Source organism: Bufo bufo, chromosome 3 (genome assembly GCF_905171765.1).
Source record: "Bufo bufo chromosome 3, aBufBuf1.1, whole genome shotgun sequence".
NCBI classification, from domain to species: domain Eukaryota; kingdom Metazoa; phylum Chordata; class Amphibia; order Anura; family Bufonidae; genus Bufo; species Bufo bufo.
Genome location: NC_053391.1, coordinates 568,728,009 through 568,751,366, shown reverse-complemented (window position 1 = coordinate 568,751,366; position 23,358 = coordinate 568,728,009).

Below are 23,358 nucleotides of genomic sequence, written 5' to 3'. Positions count from 1 at the left end.
CCCTCTGGTGTTCTACGCTGAGACAGAAGGGCGCCTACTCCCGTCTCAGACGCGTCCACCTCGAGGACAAAGGGCAACCCAGGGTTGGGATGCGACAGAATCGGAGCCGACACAAAGGCGGACTTTAGAGCCTCAAAAGCTCGGATGGCCTCGAGCGGCCAGACCTGGGAATTACTGCCCTTCCTGGTCAGATCCGTGAGAGGCTTGGCTAGCATGGAAAAGTCCCTGATGAACTTCCGATAATAATTGGCGAAGCCCAAAAAGCGCTGCAGGGAACGAAGACCACTGGGCTGGGGCCACTGTAAGACAGCCGAAACCTTCTCAGGATCCATGGAGAACCCCTCAGCGGAAATGATGTAACCTAAGAAGGTTACCTGGGATCGGTGAAATTCGCATTTCTCAAGCTTACCGAACAGCTTGTTCTCTCGTAACCGTTGCAACACTCGTCTGACATCCAGAATGTGGGCCTCCATGGATTCAGAATATACCAAGATGTCATCCAAATAGACCACCACACACTGCTGCAACAGGTCACGGAAAACATCGTTGATGAATTCCTGAAAGACTGCGGGCGCATTGCACAACCCAAAGGGCATAACCAAGGATTCATAATGACCGGTCCTGGTGTTAAACGCGGTCTTCCACTCATCGCCCGCCTTGATCCTTACCAGGTTATATGCCGCCCTCAGGTCGAGTTTGGTAAAGACCGTGGCCCCTTTAAGGCGATCGAACAGCTCGGAAATCAAGGGTATCGGGTAAGCGTTCTTGATCGTGATGCGATTGAGACCCCTGTAATCGATGCAAGGCCTCAACTCACCGCCCTTCTTTTTCACAAAGAAAAATCCAGCCCCTGCCGGGGACGAGGATTTGCGAATGTGTCCGCGTGAAAGCGCCTCCCTCACGTACTCCTCCATGGCCTCATTCTCCGCTACCGACAGTGGATAGACTTTGCCACGAGGAGGAACGGCACCAGATTGTAACTCTATGGCACAATCGTATGGGCGGTGCGGAGGTAAGGCAACCGCGCGCACCTTATCGAATACATCCCGGTACTCCTCGTATTCAGGAGGCAACAGAGAGTCCGAGGAAGTACACAGCAACTTGACAGACCCATGGATGCAACTAGCCCCACACTGCGGTGACCACGAGAGGATCTCGGCCGATCTCCAATCGAAAGGTACCCCAAGACCACCGAGTAGTGTGGAGACGAAATAACCTGGAGGCAGACCGACTCTCTGTGAACGGCACCAATGGCTATCCCCACTGGAAGGGTCTCATGAGTCACGTGTGGCGGCAGAAGGGGTCTGACGTCTATCGCCTCAAGAGCCAGTGGGGAACCTCGAGCCTGCAGAGGAATGGAATTGGCTGCAGCGAACACCTTATCAATGAACAAACCACCAGCACCAGAGTCCACCAACGCCTGGGTCGTCACCGAGCCCCCGACCCAGGAGAGGACAACAGTGATCAGTGGTTTGTCAACACGGGAAGCCGGGGACGAGGAGACTCCACCCAAGATCTGCCCTCGACAGGATCTCAGGTGCGAGCGTTTCCCGGACGGTTCGGACATGCCAACCGAAAATGCCCACCGAGACCACAGTACATGCATCGGCCCTCGCGTCTCCGGAGTACCCTCTCCCCCTCGGACAGGCGAGCAAACCCCAGCTGCATGGGTTCACCCGCAGACAAGTCATCCGCAGGAGGCGTGGGAGGAGAGGGAGGCACGGGTGGGACAGCAAACGTAGGCGCCAATCTGTTAGAAAACCTCCGCAGGCTCTCCTTAAAGGAAGGTCTCTCCCTGAGTCTGGTGTCAATCAAAATCAGGAAAGAAATAAGAGACTCGAGCTCCACTGGTAGGTCCTTAGCTGCAACCTCATCCTTCAAGGCATCCGAGAGACCATGAGAGAAAGCAGCGACCAGAGCCTCATTATTCCAGCCCACCTCTGCTGCCAGGGTACGAAACTCAATGGCGTATTCAGCTACGGATCGTGAACCCTGTCTGATGGACATAAGGAGCTTCGCAGCAGAGGCAGCACGAGCCGGCACATCGAATACCTTCCGAAGAGAAGCAACAAAACCGGAAAACTCGGCAACCACCGGATTGTTGTTCTCCCATAAAGGGCTGGCCCAGGCCAAGGCCTTGTCCGAGAGCAGCGAGATCAAGAAGCCCACCTTTGATCTCTCAGTGGGAAAGGCATGTGGCAGCAACTCGAAATAAATGCCCACCTGGTTAAGGAAACCTCGGCACTGAGTTGGCTCTCCCCCAAAGCGCTGTGGAAGAGGGGCAGAACCGGTCATACCCCGAAACACCGCAGGTGCAACAACAGGTGTCGGGGTAGACTCTGGCGCAACAACCGGAGCGGCAGTAGGAGCGGGCCCAGGAGCGACAACCGACCCATCGGCAACGGGAGCGAAATGAGCCGTGCGTTCAAACAGGGTTTGCAACGCCACAGCGAACCGACCCAACAGGTGATCCTGCTGATCAAGTCTGGCAACCAGCGTGGGTAGCGAGGATGGCCCTGTACCGTCAGAATTCATGGCTTGGTCCTAATGTCACGGAACCATGAACCAGACGTACAACAAGGGATAAGTGAAAATAAGAAGGCTTTATTGAAAATAAAGCTGTAAAGCAAAAGTCCAAACGGATGGCGAAACCGAAGCAGAGTCTTTGCGAAGCCAGAGGTCAGGAACCAGAAGGGTAGTCAGACGAAGCCAGGATCAGGAACCAGCAGGGTAGTCAGACGAAGCCAGGATCAGGAACCAGCAGGGTAGTCGGACGAAACCAGGATCAGGAACCAACAGGGTAGTCGGACGAAACCAGGATCAGGAACCAGAAGCAGCAGCAGTCTAGAAGCATGTGAACACAGGAGGACCAAGCAAGGAACTGAAGCCACAGACCTCCTATATATATGAGCTGGGCATCCAGCTCCTCCCAGTGGGAAGGAGGAGCCGCAGGGTGGGAGGCTACAAGAAACCCAGAAACCAAGATGGCCGCCAGCACATGTCAAATGAAGGAGAACAGCAAGAAGGTAAGACCATGACACACACATCGGGAACAACACAATAGGCAAGATAATCATCTTAATCAATGCTATTCGATCTGTCTGTGCCAATATCAATTTCTGCCAAGCACTTATCTTGGACTTAACTTTATTCAGAACAGGGGCCAGATTAAGCTAGTAAAACCTATTTATGGGAACCCCAATCTTAACCCCCAAATAATCCAAAGTATCATTAGGTGCCAGAACACGGACTCCCCTCCCTTCATCTACGGCCTTCCGGTTCAGCGGGAGGAGCGATGACTTTGTCCAGTTGATCATATAGCCTGATAATTTACCATAATCCTCTATTACCTCTATCACATAAGGAAGGATTTTCCATCCCTGATCCAGGAACAGAATCACATCATCGGCATATAGGCTTATTTTGTCACTCACTCCCGCCACCCGAAGCCGTCTATACGATTATCTAAACGGATCTTACAAGCCAACGGTTCAATAAAAAGAGCGAAGAGGAGGGGAGACAAGGGGCATCCCTGTCTCATCCCTCTCCGCATCATAACAGGGGGAGAACTGATACCATTGATATTGATACATGCAACCGGCTGTTCATATAGCATTTGGGTAATTTCCATAAATAAATTCCCCAGGCCAAACTGAGACATAGTAGCCCACAAAAAAGGCCACTCCATCCTGTCAAACACCTTTGCGGCATCTAAGGACAGGATGGAGTGGTCTATACTGCCCCCAACAGATAAACCCTATATAGACTCATCTGTATTTGGCGGCCCGGGGTGAAACCCGTTTGGTTGGGGTGTACCAGACAAGCTATAACCCTCTTCAGACGATTAGCCAAAATTTTAGCAAGAATCTTATAATCCGTATTTAGGAGCGATATAGGTCTATATGACCCCATATCGCATGGATCCTTCTCCTTTTTTAACACCAGGATAATCACTGCCATTCTAAATAATGGAGGTAAAGAGCCAAATGCACAGGATTCATTCAAAACTAGAAGCAGGATCGGAAAGAGTGATTTAGAATGATACCTATACAATTCAAACGGCAATCCATCTGGGCCAGGGGATGAGTTATACTTTAGGAATGGAAGTATCGCTTGCAATTCCTCCAAAAGAATAGGGGAGTCCAGCATCTCTCTATCTTGTACAGATAACTGGGTGAGCTCCAATTATTGAAGATATTGATTCATATCACTACGACTAAACATAGAGTCAGACTTATAGAGAGTAGAATAATATTTCACAAATTCCTCCCTAATCTCCTCTGCGGACCTCACCCTATTTCCTTGTGCATTCCTAATTTCCCTTATACTGGTAGCCTCTCTCTGATTGGCCACCAATCGTGCCAGGAACCTGCCCGTTTTACCAGATTCACAAAAGCAATTTTGGCCTTGGAATAGGAGCTTGTGTTGTGCTTTCCTATACAAGAGTGTCTTAAGCTGTAAATTAGCCTCCTTTAACTGATTAATATATTGCTCCTTATGGCAGGCAATTAATACGGCGCGTAGACTCCTTATTGACTCTGTCAGTTGTTGTTCCCTTCGCCGCAATTCAAATCTAAACCTATTAATTTTATTAAAGTATAGGCCCCTTATATGGGCCTTCAAAGCATCCCACACATAATGAATATGTGTTGAGCCTACATTGAAGCCCCAAAATTCCTGTATATCCTGGTCTATTCGGCATTGCTCCCCTATCACATCAAACCAGTGCGAGTTCAGTTTAAAGGTTCTGCCTGAGGCTGGAGCCTCCGCAAACACGATCAAGACTGGAGAGTGATCTGAGATTCCATGAGGTTCATACTTCATTTTCAGAACCCGACGGCTCAAATCCCGGTTTGCAAAAGCCAGGTCAATACGGGACATTGACCCATATAACTGGCTAAAACAGGAGAAAATTTTCTTATTGCCATAGAGGTGGCGCCAGATATCAACCAGCGCCAGCTCCTGGCAAATAGTACTTAAAGGGGATCCAGTCCGACCGTGCCCAGAAAATGCGGAAAACCGATCCAACTCAGGGTCAGGTACTCCGTTGAAGTCACCTGCCACTAGTAATGCACATTGGTTTTTTGTGGCTATATATTTAGCTAACTGTGAGAAAACCGTTGATTTAAATGGTGGAGGAATATAAATGAACGACAATATCATCTCCTGCCCTTTCCAAAACCCGTAGCGGAATACATATCTCCCTTCTTTATCAATCACACTATCTAGAGGCTGAAACTCCATCCCGCGATGGATATATACGCTGACACCTCTTGCATATGAAGAGTAGCAAGCGTGGTACTCAAGAGAAGCCCATTTCCTTTTCAGTGTATAAAGCCTGTCTAATGTTGCATGGGTCTCTAATAGGACCACAATAGCCGGCAAATGACAAACCACAAGATCAAACACCACCGTCCTCTTCACTCTGTCTCCCAGCCCTCTCACATTCCAGAATAGAATATTACACGGCATGTCCTATAAATAAAAGTAGATCCCAGTCCCCCATCTAAAAGAGAGGCACGCATAAGTACGAAGCAAATTACGACAGCCAATCCCTCCCTTACCCCCACCCCGAAAAACCCCCCTACTTGGTTAACAATGCATTTCACAATACCCATCAACCTCTTTCCTTCCTCCAAACCTCCCCCCAGCCATCACCCCTCATTAGCCTCCCCCTCGCCACCTTTCCATCCTCTTTCATAGACCCATCGAATCCAGCCATTGCACCACCTCCGCCTGTGCGGAAAAAAAGCGAACGGAATCACTGTGAACCACCCTCAACTTGGCAGGATATAACATTGAATACTTAATCTTGGCTGCGATCAATCTTTTTTTCACGTCCACGAAAGATCTCCTTTTAATTTGGGTCTCTCATGAGAAGTCGGGGAATATTGATATGAGATTGCCATCAAAGTAAATGTCTGTTACTTCTCTTTTACGTCTGAGAACCCAGTCTCGATCCTTTGAACAGACATATTTTGCCAAAATAGACCTAGGTGGAGCCCCTGGAGGGGGTTTTTTAAAAGGTATTCTGTGTGCCCTTTCCACACAGAAGGTAGATGGATTACAGACTGGCCCTAAGTTTTCAACCAACTATTTTTGGATGAAATTTGAAGGATTATCCTGTTCTACCCCTTCTGGGAACCCTACCAGCCGCAGATTATATCTATGAGACCTATCCTCCAACTCTACCACTTTCTTTTTTAACCAGGAACGATCTTCATCTACTTCTTCTAGTCTCTTTTTTAATACACCATTCTCTAGAGTGACAGAGTTAACTACAGTTTCCAATTCCTTCACTTTTAGTCTCAGCTTTGTCATTTCATCTCTTATTATCGTGACATCTCCCTGTACTACTGCAAGGGAAGAAGCCAATTCTGCAACTGAAGTACTAGTTGAGTTTACTACTCCCAATATATCCTCAAGTTTTTTATTTATATTCTCAAAACCTTCACTCTGGGGCGAACTGGTCTTTAATGAACCCTGTTCTAGCCGGTACATATTATCCGAGCCCAACTTAGCCTGTGGGGCAGCCCTCTGTGTGCCTCCTCTGGTTTTGGGTGGTGGTGACTTCAGAAATTTGTCTAATCGGGCCTGTGGATTCCCCCCCGAACCACTTTTCGGCGAAGACAGTCCTCCTGATTTGCGGTAATTTGGCGGCATTTTTATAACAATTCGTAACTTACAGCTATAAAAGGAAAAAAGAGAAAGTGCTCTCCAAAGCAGGCAATATAAGTTACAGATTTCCAGTAGCAATTCCACTACTAATGCAGGTCTATCTAAATCAATAGCTCATTTAACTATAAGACCCAGGTTTTTTCATACATCTATAAAGAAAATGCCCAGTGACCAATATTGCCGAATACCTAAGTATTCCACAGACCAAGAGAAAAAAAACATTAACCAATATTGTCAGATACATATAGGGGGAAAAACATAAATGCTGGGTAGATACAAAATAACAACACACAGGCTGAATACATATACATATAACCCCCCCCCCCCCCCCCCCCCCACACACACACACACACACACACACACTGATAGGCTGCCTCAGGTTGCCAGAGGACACAGAAAGACCAAGATCCAAAAGCAAGTAGGGCCACTATAAATCTAAATATCTTGTTGAGGTAGGAGTTTATCCACATGACAGTCATGCACACTGAAATCGGATCAGTCATGCACACTAAGTATGCCAACAGGTCACTTGCTGGGCGCACCGTCCTGCATATCAAAATTAAGCCCCACAAGTATGGCCTTTCCAGCCACACCACTGAGTTTTCGGAGCCCCCAAAAAGCTACCTCGCTAGCACCTGATAATTCCCCAAATGCAAGCCGTCTCAAAACAGAAGAAAAAGAGCCGGGGTGCTTGTCAGGCAAGACGTCATGCAGGGGGGGGGCCTTAACGCAGCGAGGTTCATTCCTCCTACTTCACGGCGGCCACCTTTCAGCCCACCGGGATCTCCAATCAGCGCAGACCACCAAGATCTCCAAAAGGCTCCGCAGATGTCCCAAGAGAAACAGGAAAACAAAAAAGAAACCCTGCAGCACCACTCGCCTGGAGGTAAGTGCCGACTCTGACACCACCCGGAGGTAAGTACCCTTGGCACAGCCTCCTTTCACTCCAGCCCAGAGTACCTGCTTCACCAAAAAGTGCAGCGTCCCTTCATCTCAGGACGCATGACCACTCCGCCACCCGATCAACCCCTCTATACTCCACCAGCATCCGGCGGCATGAATCAGGCAGCAGGGATCCGGCAGCAGGCAACAGGAGTCAGGCAGCAGGCACCAGGAATCAGGAAGCAGGGGACAGGCGGCAGGTCACTACTCAGCCGGTCACTTCACAGGCAGCAGGGTGCAGACAGCAGGCAACAAACATCAGGCAGCAGGCGACAGGCGGCGGGTCACAGCCAGGAAGAGGAGCGTCCCAGCATCTCAGGACGCATGCCCGCTCCAAGACAGCTGGGCTCGGCTGATCAAGTCTGGTCAGAGCTCGGCGTTCCACCACATCAAGGCGCGAGGCAAGGAGAGAGAGTAGAGGATGGCCGGAGGAGGATCGCGGCACACATACGTCATGCCGCTACCTGAGCTTTTCCTTGTTTAGCTCAAGTAAAATTATTTTAAAAAGTTATGGATTTCAGAATAAGGCGACTCAAACACAAATATATACATATATTTTTTAAAATAATAAATAGAACATAAAAACAGAAAAAATGAGTGTGGAATTGTTCTTCCTGGAATATATCAGATGAGATGTCACAGAATATTGTGTTGTTAGCTCCTTCCCTGCACATTATGACATCACACACATTATATAAGAGGCTGCAGTGCCCACATTCCGTAGAGTTGTAGTTGGCGTTAGAGGTAAGTCCACCGTGTCCTCAGCTCCTGTTGTGTCCATCATCTTCTTCTATCATGTCTTCTCTTCAGTAATGGCAGCTTCTTTACCTTTCCTCTTCTGCAGGTTTTTTTGGAGAATTGTGTGAGTCGGGTAAGTGGGGTTTGAATCTGTAAAGATCTTCAGTGTCTGAAGGGGTGGGGGTTGGGGGTGTTCAAAGAATTTATAAGAACCCATATTAAAATCCATAATAAGTCCCTTCCCCCAAAGGAGCAAAAAGGTGAAAAACGTCTGTAGTAACTAAACATGTGTACTGTATGTAATAGAGTAATTTCCTATAATCTTCCATGCATAAGGATGCCAGAATATTGGACTATAGTGAGGACAGTATTTCTTCTAGTATTAACTTCTGTCACCAAAATTCTGTTTTGTTTAATGTTATAAAATATATTTATAGGATGGGAGCCAATGAAATGCTGTCCTCTTGCAGCCAATACTAGGGGGAGCTTACCATATTTAGATGTATAAATCCACCACTAGGGGGAGCTCACTGCATTTTGATGTATACAGCCACTACTAGGGGTAGTTCACTGTATTTGAATGTATACAGCCACCACTATGGGGAGCTCACTACATATTGATGTATACAGCCACTATTATGGGGAGATCACTGCATAAATATATATATATACAGCCACCACTATGGGGAGCTCACTGCATATGGATAAATATATAGCCACTACGAGGGGAGAGCTCACTGTATATAGGTATATACAGTCACCACTAGGGGAACCTCAATGCATTAAAGGGGTTATCCTATGACTAATGTAAAAAATGAAAATCAGACATCATATAGAACATGACAGTCTCTTTCTAACAAATTTATAACCAGCCCTGTACCTCACATGGATCCATACATCTCCCCATTCACTGTTCCAATTCCTCTGCTAGATTTGTACCAAGCTGACAGCCCAGGGGGCGGCGTGTCTTTTCTGCTGCAAATCAGAGGGCGTTTCCATGATCTCCCTATTACAACTCAGAAGGCAGTTGAAGGATGAAACTGAGCATGTGTGTCCTTCTCAGTGAGCAGGACAAAGAAATAAGAAAATAACAAACAGCAGGTGGCGCCATACAGATACATTTTATTGAATAACTCAGTGGCTATGCTTTTTGGTGGGACAACCCCTTTAAGATGTATACAACTAGTATTGAATTCAACAAGGGCTATATGAGTCTGTATGTAGATAGCTCCAACTAGTGATGGATTCAGGAAAACAGAATTTTATAATGTAGGTTTAAAGGGGATGTCTGTTTCTTTTATACCGATGGCCTATTCTCAGAATAAATTATCAATATCTGTTCAGAGGGGTCCGACAACTCATACTGCCGTCAGTTAGCTGTTTGGGAGTAGCTCCTCCGCTGAAAGTACATAGTTCTTTCAGTTGTGTATTGGATGTTGCTGGTTATTGCAGTCTTTCCCATTGAAGTGAATGGGTCTAATGCTGCAGTAACCCCAAATTCCCAAACAGTTAAACAGCAGGGAGCTGGGTGTTGGATATCGGCTGATCAGATTTGAAGGTCTATCCTGAAGAATGTCCATCAATATAAAAGAATTAGACAACCATTTTAATTCTTAAGACTATATCTTTGGGTTGTGGGTACTAGTTAAATATATAATGTTTACAAATTATATTCTGTTCTCAAAAAGGATCCAGTAATGAGTTATGACAATTCTTTGTATAGCACCACCTGGTGTTTAAATTATATAGGAATATGCATAATCACCTAATGAGCTGGGTACTGGTGGACAAGTTTAGTCACTCTCCCCACAGACAAGTCTCTGCCTGGTTAGCATCTAGTTTTTTAACATCATATGAACTGCAGACATTACTCATTCTACATGATCTATATAAAGGGCTCATTCACACGACCATATGAATGGGTTGCATGAATTTTGTGGAACAGGTGTGGACCCATTCTTTTCCACTGTATGCTGTCCTCATCAGTAGTTCTGTTCCGTGGTCCCGCAAAAAAGATAGAGGGTGTCCTATTCTTGTCCGCAATAGTAAAACAGATTCCCTTTAGAATGAATCTGTTACCAAGAGACTCACTGTTACACCAAGCACAGTGCCTTGCAGTACTAGCTCACTTGAGTTTAATGATTCCTTTCCTTAGCAATCCAGCAATCCGTTGATACATGCTTCTTTCTGGAGCAAAAGTACTTTTAATCCATGCGAAAATGTGTACTGTGTACTCTTGCTTCTTCTGCTACCTCTGCCAGCCTCTTCCTCGCCTTCTTTATTGAGGTGGTTACATTCCTTCATAGTCATCTAGAGTTGCTTGGACCCACCCTAGGTGCACTTAATGTTTATTTGCATATGGATTAAAAGCATTCTATCTCCAGACTGAAGCCACAGATCATTACATTCAGCTGAGCTAGCCCTTTCCTGGTGATTACTTTAAATTTGGGTCTGATAAATTGAGATGTTCATTACTAAAATCAAAATTGTAAAATAGGTAAAGTAGACATCGATATAACTGAGAGATAAATATGTAAGTGTCTTTGTTGCCCGACCAGCTATACCTTACAACATGGGGTAGTCGGCAGGATTGATGTAAGTATACTGACTGAACAGTAACATCATCCTTCATCCTCTAGGAATTACAGATCTGTAGAGTAGAAAGTTGATGTCCTGGATTCTTATTGTCTTCATTATTCTTTAACAGATTTGAGAAAAAAAAAGGAGGAGGAGGAGATAGAAGAGGCGGAGGAGGAGATGGAGGAGGAGGAGGAGAGGCAGGAGGAGGAGGCGGCAGTGGACGAGGAGGCAAGAGAACATCTGGTGTATGTATCACTGTAAATGATGGTGTAATGATATACAAAAATGTGTAGACCATTGACTGTTACCCCCAATATATCGTCTTTATTGTCCTGGACATTACCTCACATTCTCCCAATAAATAAAGCATCGAGACCTCATCTGTAATCTGCAGAAAATGTGTAAAACCCCTAAAAACATACATTTCTCAAAATCAAATAGTTGCAGCCATATAGTTGGTCACTATCAGACTATAGCACCTCTTCTCATAAATGAGGTAAATTGTATCATCTCTATGGACATGTAAATATAATATATATGTGCTGCCGAAAGGAAATATTTCTACGCCAGATGTTTTATGTCCAGCAGAGTGGGTAACATCATGGAAGAAGAGAACAATGTCTTGGAGGAGGAAGAGGATTTATTAGTTGAGGAGGATAACATCGCAGAGGAGGAAAATGATATATTGGAAGAGGAGGATAACATCGAGGAAGAGGAGATGAGGAGAGATGGGAGAGGAGATGAGTAAGTATACAGTCCACATATAATCAGCAGATTACATTCTAATATAATAGACCTCATTACAATATACAGCATGTACACAACATGGTGCCACATATACCTTGTTATAAACATAGCAACCACTGGAGGGTGCCAGTAATGTAGCAGATTGTACATTACAGAGGTGACATAAGTCTGGTGCAGTGATAACATTGCGAAGATCAATTAATGTTACCCCAATATGTTGTCTTCATTTTCTTGAACATTACCCCAGACAAAGCACCAAGGTCTCATCTATATGGAAAATCTATGTGGAAAATCCCTAAAAGCCTAAATCTATAAATGAGGCCTATAATCTCATCTATATGGATGTGACATAACCTGTAGATACAATATTAATCGACTGCTACAAGGAATTATTTCTATTCAAGAAGTTTTTTATCCAACAGAGGTGGAGAGGAGAACATCGAGGAGGAGGAGATAGCAATGGATGGGAGTGGAGATCAGTAAGTATAGAAGGTATAACACATGGCGACACATATACCCCACTATAAACATAAATACCACTAGGGGGCACCAGTCATGCAGCAGATTATACATTACAGGGGTCACATAATGGGGTATGTGCGGTGCAGGTGATGAGGGGCTCCAGTTATTACACATAAGGGGCTGACTGATTTAGGAGTAGTCCCGTTGTATATGTCTGTGTGTAATAATAGGACAAAAGAAGAGTTGGTGATTATGACCAGAGCTGTGTCTTATATTACAGACGGAGGAGAAACATACTTGACATAGAGTTGGATAACATCAGGTAAGTTATAGAACAATCATGGCTGCAGGTGACATGAGGAACCCGACCTACTGTGTCCTAAGAGCTGCACCTAGAGATATATGACATGTTCTGTGTCCAACAGGGAGGACGATGATGGAGAGGAGGAAGAGGAGGAGTTGGACGGGAGGATAAATGGGTGAGTATAGATGTAATGGGCTGATCATATAGACTTATTGAATCCAGAAAAATATGGTGGCACATATAACGGCTATAAACATACCCACCACTAGAGGGCACTAATAATGCAGCAAATTGTACATTACAGGGGTGACATGAGGGGGTGATTCTGCCCTTTTCTCTAAATATTTATCTGGTGTCGGGAGGGACATGTTATAAATCATATTTTATTGTCGGTGATGATAACCAGAACTTTATCTTATATTATAGAATGTGGAGGATGATGGATAACATCAGGTAAGAACAATCATGGCTGCCGGTGCCCGGAGGAACACGACTTACTGTGTCCTAAAAACTGCACCTAGAGATATATGACATGTTCTTTGTCCAACAGGGAGGACAATGATGGAGAGGAGGAGGAAGAGGAGGAGTTGGACGGGAGGATAAATGGGTGAGTATAGATGTAATGGGCTGATCATATAGACTTATTGAATCCAGAAAAATATGGTGGCACATATAACTTCTATAAACATACCCACCACTAGAGGGCACCAATAATGCAGCAAATTGTACATTACAGGGGTGACATGAGGGGGTGATTCTGCCCTTTTCTCTAAATATTTATCTTGTGTGTGGAGGGACATGTTAAAAATCATATTTTATTGTCAGTGATTATAACCAGAACTTTATCTTATATTATAGAATGTGGAGGATGATGGACAACATCAGGTAAGAACAATCATGGCTGCCGGTGCCCGGAGGAACCCGACCTACTGTGTCCTAAGAGCTGCACCTAGAGATATATGACATGTTCTTTGTCCAACAGGGAGGACAATGATGGAGAGGAGGAGGAAGAGGAGGAGTTGGACGGGAGGATAAATGGGTATAGATATAATGGGCTGATCATATAGACTTATTGAATCCAGAAACATATGGTGGCACATATAACGGCTATAAACATACCCACCACTAGAGGGCACCAGTCATGCAGCAGATTGTACCTTACAGGGGTGATATGAGGGGGTGACTCTGCCCTTTCCTCTAAATATTTATCTGGTGTGGGGAGGGACATGTTATAAATCATATTTTATTGTCGGTGATGATAACCAGAACTTTATCTTATATTATAGAATGCGGAGGATGATGGATAACATCAGGTAAGAACAATCATGGCTGCCGGTACCCGGAGGAACTCGACCTACTGTGTCCTAAGAACTGTAACTAGAGATATATGACATGTTCTTTATCCAACAGGGAGGAAAATGATGTAGAGGAGGAGGAAGAGGAGGAGGTCGACAGGAGGATGAATGGGTGAGTATAGCTATAATGGGCTGATCACATAGATTTAATGAATCCAGAAAAATATAAGGATAAAATATGGTGGCACATATACAGGCTATAAACATAACCACCACTAGAAGGCCCCAATCATGCAGCAGATTGTTCATTACAGGGGTGACATGAGGGGGTATGTGGGGCATAGGTGATATTAGACTTAATATTGGACTTGTATTACACAGTTATATAGGTGGGGTCCTGGGGGCTGGCGCCTAACATCAGGTAAGTTGCTGCTGGGGCTCTGATATTCTGACCTATGTGGTGTGGTTTGTGGGCAGATTAAAAAACAAACTTTTTTTCTTGTCATATTTAATATCAAATGGACACTAAAATGACGCTCCGGCCTCATGTGTGAGGAAATATCCCTCCCTCCACCTATTTCATTGCTGCCCCGAACTATGTGGCCCTATGCAGGACCCCAGTAAAACTAATAGAAGACAATGTTTTCTGCGCTTTGGAGTCCCTGCTCTGCTGACTCCATACACTTCTAGAAGTGCTATGACAATTAATGGGAGGGGGGGGGGGGGGGGTACTGAAAGTAAACTTGGGGATACCTCTGTGTATTTAACCTTTTTCAGTCTCTATTTTTAGATTGAGTCTTGAACCCAGGACTTTCTGTATTATAGTCAAAGAATCTAACAATTGAATTATAGCCTTTTCCCTATTTGCATTTGCTAAATGTTTTAAAATCTTTTAAAGAAAAAAAACCTGTATCCTTATATACTGGTAGTGGAGGTAGATAATAACATTGCTGAGAGAGTAAGGTAAGTGTAGACTTCATCTATAATGAGCTGATTATATACAGACAGTGTACATATACAGTATCTCACAAAAGTGAGTACACCCCTCACATTTTTGTAAATATTTTATTATATCTTTTCATGAGATAACGCTAAAGATATGACACTTTGATACAGTGTAAAGTAGTCAGTGTACAGCTTGTATAACAGTGTAAATTTGGTGTGCTCTCAAAATAACTCAACACATAGCCATTCATGTCTAAACCACTGGCAACAAAAGTGAGTACACCCTTAAGTGAAAATGGCCAAATTGTGTCCAAAGTGTCAATATTTTGTGTGGCCACCATTATTTTCCAGCACTGCCTTTACTCTCTTGGGCATAGAGTTTACTAGAGCTTCACAGGTTGCCACTGGAATCCTCTACCACTTCTCAATGACGACATCACGAAGCTGGTGGATGTTAGAGACCTATCACTCATCCACCTTCCATTTGAGGATGCCCCTCAGATGCTCAGTAGGGTTTAGGTCTGTAGACATGCTTGGCCAGTCCAGCGCCTTTACCCTCAGTTTCTTTAGCAAGGCACTGGCCGTCTTGGAGGTGTGATTGGCGTCGTTATCATGTTGGAATACTGCCCTGCAGATCAGTTTCCAAAGGGAGGGGGTCATGCTCTGCTTCAGTATGTCACAGTACATGTTGCCATTCATGGTTCTCTCAATGAACTGTAGCTCCCTACAGCCAGCAGAACCTATGAAGCCCCAAACCATGACACTCTCACCACCATACTTGTCTTTGTACTCCTCACCTGCTTGCCGCCAAACACGCTTGACACAATCTGAACCAAATAAGTTAATCTTGGTCTCATCAGACCACAGGACATGGTGCCAGTAATCCATGTCCTTAGTCTGCTTGACTTCAGCAAACAGTTTGCAGGCTTTCTTGTGCATCATCTTTAGAAGAGGCTTCCTTCTGGGAAGACAGCCATGCAGACCAGTTTGATGCAGAGTGCGGCATGTGGTCTGAGCACTGACAGGCTGACCCCCCCCCACCCCTTTAACCTCTGTAGCAATGCTGGCAGCACTCATACGTCTGGTTTGGAAAGACAACCTCTGAATATGACGATGAGAACGTGCAGTCAACTTCTTTGGTTGACCTTGCAAGGCCACTTCTAATTGGAACCTGTCTTGATAAACCGCTGTATGGTCTTGGCCACCGTGCTCCAGCCAGTTTCAGGGTATTGGCAATCTTCTCATAGCCTAGGCCATCTTTATGTAGATCAACAATTCTTTTTTTCAGATCCTCAGAGAGTTCTTTGCCATGAAGTGCCATGTTGAACCTCCAGTGACCAGTATGAGAGAGTGTGAGAGCGATTACTCCAAATTTAATACACCTGATCCCCATTCACACATGAGACCTTATAACACTAAAGAGTCACATGACACCGGGAAGGAAAAATGGCTAATTGGGCACAATTTGGCCATTTTCACTAAGGGCTGTATTCACTTTTGTTGCCAGCGGTTTATACATTAATGGCTGTGTGTTGAGTTATTCCGAGGGCACACAAAATGTACACTGTTATACAAGCTGTACACTGACTACTTTACACTGTATCAAAGTGTCATATCTTCAGTGTTGTCCCATGAAAAGATATAATAAAATATTTATAGAAATGTGAGGGGTGTACTCACTTTTGTGAGATACTGTATATAGTGATGTCATTGAAGTTCATACATTGACCTCAGAGCTATGTTTTCTATTACAGACAATTACAAAATGAAGTGGCACAAGAACCGCCAAGTGAGGAGTCCACCCAGTAAGTACAGGGAGCCAAAAGGACTGAATTTGCACTGCTGGGGCTGGGTTTTATATCCGCGTGCATTATCTGTACCCTAAGATCACTGGATCTGTGAAATATTTCACCATTACTTCTTATCTTTCCCCAACATCAGCGGAAGCAGCGAAGGAGAGACGAGGAAGATATCAAGGTAAAAGTGTTATATCCACTCATACAGGGTCAAGGGCGTAAAATACTGGGCCCAATAGCAAACTGCTTAAACCCTCTAGTTGAGCTCTATGCTTTATGTCTGGAAAACATGCTTAGGCTAGTGCATGTTATGTCCGGCAGGCTGTTCTGGCAAGGATTAGGTCGTCGGCTCTTTCTGTATCCGGCGTTGCTGGAAGCTATAGCGTTGCCATTTGGCCTCATTAACTATAAAGGGGACTGGTTGAGATCTGGCAGCAACCCAGCAGATATGCCGATTTAAATATATACCAGGTTGCGGCTGGATCTTTGCCGGTCCCCATTATAGTTAATAGGTAGGCAATGCTGTAGTTTCTGAAAATGCTGAATACAAAGAGCTGACAGGCTGTTTCCAGCCTGAACAGCCTGCTGTATGTAACAACCGCTAGTGTGAAATTAGTCTTATTCATTATCATAGACTTGGACTGAAATTCTGTACAAGTCTATGATAGAAATTGTAACAATGTTTCTGTTTAGGCTGTGATTATCCACCCAACCCCTCCCAGAAGAAGGTTTGAGTTCAGCTAGAAATTGTAAATAGTCAGAGCCTGTAGTTGTCTGCAGATAAGGACCAATGTTTAGTAGAACAGACTCTGCCAGTCTGCAGATAGGGACCAGAAGAAGATGCTGAGTTGGGGATGCTGAGCCACAGACCCCTGACCAGAGAGTCAGCTGTATGACTCTGGGGCACCAGCCTTTGGCTAGGGTATCAGCCTTTTGAGAGAGGGACAGCTAGCTCAGGCCTTTCCTCTGCATGAAACCTTCTCCTACCTGGGAGATTACTGGAAAAGCCAGATAAGTGCCTTGCCTGCATTGTTTTACACTTGATTTGCTCCAGTAAAGAATCACACTGGTTTACTGCAGACGCTGACTCTCTGGACTTATTTCCCATTGGGGTGAACTACTCCTTATAATCCCTTCAGAACAGCTGCAACATGTCGTGACACCTCAGTGGTGTATAGGGACTCAGTGTAGCATTGGGGTTACCCCAAACCCGGCCACTGCACATTCAGTCATTTATTTGCACTGTCCACCAGCCATGATGATAGAGGATCCTACAGCAGGACTCCACATGAACAGCAATTTTATTAGGACACTACCTCAGAGAATGAAATTGTCCAAAATGGACAACCATTTTAATATCCCATCCCCACACCAGTCTGAACCCTCTTTAACAGTCACCTTTGTCAACACAAGACTCTTCTCCTCTCATGAAAACTTCACGTTTGTTATTTCTTTAGATTTTTCAGATGTCTCTTATTCTGCTGCTGCAGTGTGGACACCATGGATTGAAGAAAGGCCAGACATCAGACTCCAACGGCCCTAAGTCCCCATAGTCTTTTTTAATAAAAAGTTGTTTTTTTTCTGTCATGTTAAATAAAATAGTCTACTTACATATAGACAGACATGGACAGAGTGCCCTAAGGCTAGTATCCAGCCCGCTTTCCCTACCTACTTGCAGTTCAAGCCCTAGATAGCTTGACCACAACTGGTCAACGGCCCCTATGCTATGTAAGGGCAGAGATGGACTAACGAACAAAAACAGACAAACACAATACAGAGTGGTATGTAAATGGTTAAAAAGCAGTTGGGATACACAGTCCTAAATGAGAGACAAAGAGTGGTTTGAATACAATCCGAGATCAGAACCAGATGGACTATGCAGTACCAAATGAGATACAGTGAGCGGTCAGAAGACAAGCCGAGGTCAGAAGCAGGAGCAATCCAAGTAACCACAGGAGCAAGATCCGGGAACACAGCTAGTGAGTCAAAAACTATCACTGGCACTGGTGTATGGCCAGGAAGACATTTAAATACCGCGTCGAGGACCTAGATCGGTGCTCCATTAGTAGAAACCTTAGGACACACTATTAGAGCAGCTGAGCAATAAGCCCACTATTAATCTACCCTAGCACACGCCAGCTGCAGAGAGAAACAGAGCACTGCATCCTGTTGCTAAGGATGCGTTGGCGTCACCAGGGGGCGTGGCTCAGCAGCACGTCTCTCCCTGCGTGGCCATGCCAAGGCTGAGGAAGATCTTTACCTGACATCACAGCATCATATGACAATGCCACCCTCTGTCCTGGTTGAATCATGTGCTGTGCAGCGCCACCACACGAGAAGTCACACTAAGATAATAGACCGCTGAGGAAGGCCTTGATAGGCCTAAACGTTTGGTCGCCAAATCTATTGAATGTTACAACTTTTCTTCTGAAATGTAACTGGATCATAAATCCCATGTGATGTAACATTAATAAATGCCATAAATTGCATACAAAAGAAGCTGTGTGCCGCAATTCTCTATTATTTAACACAAACTTACTGCTGACACCCTCTCCCCTCTGTCGGGGGCTCTACTTGTATATAAGTTTAATAGAACAGGTTCTGTAGACATCTATGTGGAATCAGCTGGCGACGGTGTAAAAGGAGTGCGCTTCTTCTTGACACTAACATCGACCTGTAAGGATGAGTTCATACTTGAGTTATTTAGTCAGTTTTGGCCCCGTGACTGCCCTAATAAGTGAAGTGTGCAGTGATTCTAAGGCTACTTTCACACTAGCGTTCGGAGCGGATCCGTCTGATGTTTCATCAGACGGATCCGCTCCGATAATGCAGACGTTCGCATCCGTTCAGAACGTAGAAAATTTTCTAAGTGTGAAAGTTGTCTGAGCGGATCCGTTCAGACTTTACATTGAAAATCAATGGGGAACGGATCCGCTTGAAGATTGAGCCATATTGTGTCATCTTCAAGCGGATCCGTCCCCATTGACTTCCATTATAAGTCTGGACGGATCCGCTCGCCTCCGCACGACCAGGCGGACACCCGAACGCTGCAAGCAGCGTTCAGGTGTCCGCTCACTGAGCGGAGCGGAGGCTGAACGCTGGCAGGCGGATGCATTCTCAGTGGATCCGCCTCCACTGAGAATGCATTGGGGCCAGACGGATACGTTCGGGGCCGCTCGTGAGCCCCTTCAAACGGTGCGCACGAGCGGACACCCGAACGCTAGTGTGAAAGTAGCCTAAGAGCGACGCCTGTCATCTGCATGTCATACGGACTCACAGTATTATTTCACTACCAAAACAGACTCCCTATGTGTTACTACAAGGCACAGTGTTCTACATCACTATAAAGACTCTCAGCAGCCAGAAAATAGCTGTTTTTAACGCGATTCGCCGCAAATAAATTCGAAGAATCAAGTTATTGAAAAATTCACTCATCTCTAATATATATATATATATTAACAGATTAAGTATGAATGGCGTAGTAAGTGAACAAGATAAAGGCGGCGATATTTAGACCGCCTGTTAAGACTGAGCCAGACACACAATAAATATATATACATATATTAACAGAGTAAGTATTAATGCTGCAGCAGGTGAGCGAATTAAACGTGGCAATACATTAGACCACCTTTTGAGACTAAGGGTACTTTCACACTAGCGTTATTCTTTTCCGGTATTGAGTTCCATCACAGGGGCTCGATACCGGAAAAAAACACTTCAGTTTTATCCTAATGCATTCTGAATGGAGTGCATTCCGTTCAGTATGCATCAGGATGTCTTCAGTTCAGTCCCTATTATAGTATTTGGCCAGAGAAAATAACGCAGCATGCTGCTGTATTTTCTCTGGCTAAAATTCCGGAACACTTGCCGGAATTACGGATACGGCATAAATTTCCATTGAAATGTATTAGTGCCGGATCTGGTACCAAGTGTTCTGGAAAACCGGATCCAGTTTCCTGGTCTGCACATGCACAGACCTTTAAAAATGTGAACAAAATAAATACCGGATCCGTTTTTCTGGATGACACCGGATCCAGGAATTTCAATGCATTTGTCAGACGGATCCGCATCTGGATCCGTCTACAAATAATATCCGGCAACGGAACTGCCTGCCGCATCCTCACAACGGAACTGTTAAAGTATCCTAAGTCTGATGCACAACAGTATGGCAGGCGCAGCACTATGAAGTGCCTTTTGCGCTGTGGCATTAGAAGAATTTTGGTATCTCTGACTTTTAGTCTAACCATACTGTCCATTACTCTGTAATTCCTCTAGCACCATTCTATGGAAGCAGTAGGTTTAACCCCTTAGTGACCAAGCCTGTTTGGGCCTTAATGACCAAGCCAAATTTTGGAAATCTGACATGTGTCATTTTAGCTTAGAATAACTTTGTAACGGTTTTGCACATCAAAGTAATTCTGACATTGTTTTCTCGTCACATATTGTACTTTACTTAGGTGGTAAAATTCTACCGATAAAATATGCGTATCTTTATTAAAAAAGGGAAAATTTATTAAAATTTGTAAAAATTGGCACATTTTCCTATTTTCAACTGCAATATTTCATATACATACATAAATACTATTCAATATTTTTTTATCAGAAATATATTTCCACATCTTTACTTTATTTTGGCTGCACTCACAAAATTTTTTTACTTTTTTTATTTTTTTTATTTTGGAGACTTTACATTTTAACATAAATTTTAAATTTTTTGAAGTACATATTTTTTCCTGCAGAGGCTTATAAGTGTCAGAATAATAGAACCCCCCCAAAAGTGAACCCATTTTAAAAACTAGGCCCCTTAACGTATTTATCTATGGGTGTAATGAGTTTTTTGACCCACTAGTTTTTTAAAGAAATTAATGCTAAGAAGGTGAAAAAAAATTTAAAGTGTCAATTTAAAGACAGATTTTTTTCTACAGAGCACATGAAAATGAAGATGTACACTCCAAAATGTATCACCCCGTTTCTCCTGTTTTCAGAAATACCCCCATTGTGGCCCTAATCCTCTGTCTTGAAAAACGGCAGGGCCCAAACATAAAGGAACACCCAGTTGTTTCCAGAACACAAAATTTGCTTGAAAATGGTTCAGGCCCCATTGCACACTTGTAATGGCGTTGAGCTGCCAAAACAATAGAAAACCCCCATAATGGACCCCATTTTGAAAACAAGACCCCCTAAGGTATTTATCTAGGGGTGTAGTGAGCATTTAGACCCCCTAGTTTTTTGTAGAAATTAATGCAAAGCAGGCGGAAAAAAATATATTTTTCTTTTTTTACACAAAAGTGTCAATTTAAAGACAGATTTTTTTCTACAGAGCACATGAAAATGAAGATGTACACTCCATAATGTATCACCCCGTTTCTCCTGTCTTCAGAATTACCCCCATTGTGGCCCTAATCTTATGTCTTGACAAACGGCAGGGCCCAAACATAAAGGAACACCCAGTTGTTTTCAGAACACAAAATTTGCTTGAAAATGGTTCAGGCCCCATTGCACACTTGTAATGGCGTTGAGCTGCCAAAACAATAGAAAACCCACATAATGGACCTAATTTGGAAAACTAGACCCCCTAAGGTATTCATCTAGGGGTGTAGTGAGCATTTAAACCCCCTAGTTTTTTGTAGAAATTAATGCAAAGCAGGCGGGAAAAAAAATAATTTTCATTTTTTACACAAAAGTGTCAATTTAAAGACAGATTTTTTTCTACAGAGCACATGAAAATGAAGATGTACACTCCAAAATGTAAGGAAACTTATCAGAAAAGGTAAAATTAATTCCAATGTCTGGAAAAAAAATTGGCTCCACGACCCATCCCAAAGGGATCCCTCCCTCCCTCCCTGGAAAGCCCACAAACTAAACAGAAAATAAGAATAAATTGAATTCCTGAACCCCCCCCCCCCCCCTCCCGTTCTTTTTGGTATTAAATAAAATTAATAATTCGCAACCGTATGGTACGTTTCAAAGCAGGGGTAATTACAGAGGCCTGGTTGTGATGTGCAACTGGAGCAGTAAATCCGGGTGTCCCTCCTCCTTCCATGTTTGCTACACACCCGGCATCTTTTCTGTGGATAAGTTTTGCTGGTAGTGGCAGGGAAGGGGTGAGGGAAATGGCGTTCTGAAAGCCTTCGAACGTCCTCTGATTCGAAGGCTTGCCTAGGTACGGGGAACTCAAACAGGAGACTCTCAATCACCTTCTCCTGGTACTCGAGGAAGTTGAGGTTTCCCTGGGACTTTTTAAATAAAATAAAACTATTGTAGGTATCAATCTGGATGAGGTAGATTGCTACCTTTTTATACCAGGCCCTGTTTTTTTGCTTCACCAGGTAAGGGTGAAGCACCTGGTCCGAGGGGTCTACACCTCCCATAAATTTATTGTAGTCTGTCACACAGACTGGTTTGTGCTTATCCGCCGTAGCCCCCCCTCTCTCTAACTGCCACTGTGGTGTCTGCATGCAAGGTGGTCAGCATGTAGACATCCCTCCTGTCCTTCCATTTCACAGCAAGCAGCTGGTCACTTGCGAGGGCGAAGGATGTTCCTTTCTCCAAACGTTTCGAGACCAGCGTTTGTGGGTATCCAACTCTATTTTTGCAGACTGTCCCACAAGCCCCTGTGTTTGCAGCATGGGTGGATTTATAAAGGGGTATACTGGTATAAAAATTATCTGTGTACACATGGTACCCTTTGTGCAGGAATGGCGCCAATAAATCCCACACAATTTTTCCTGATGTCCCAATATTTTCAGGGCAGCCTGGGGGGTTAAGTTGGGAGTCTCTGCCCTCATAAATAGACAGACCACAGGTGTAGCCGGTTGTGCTCTCGCACACCTTATACAATTTTACCCTATATCTGGCACGCTTGGAAGGA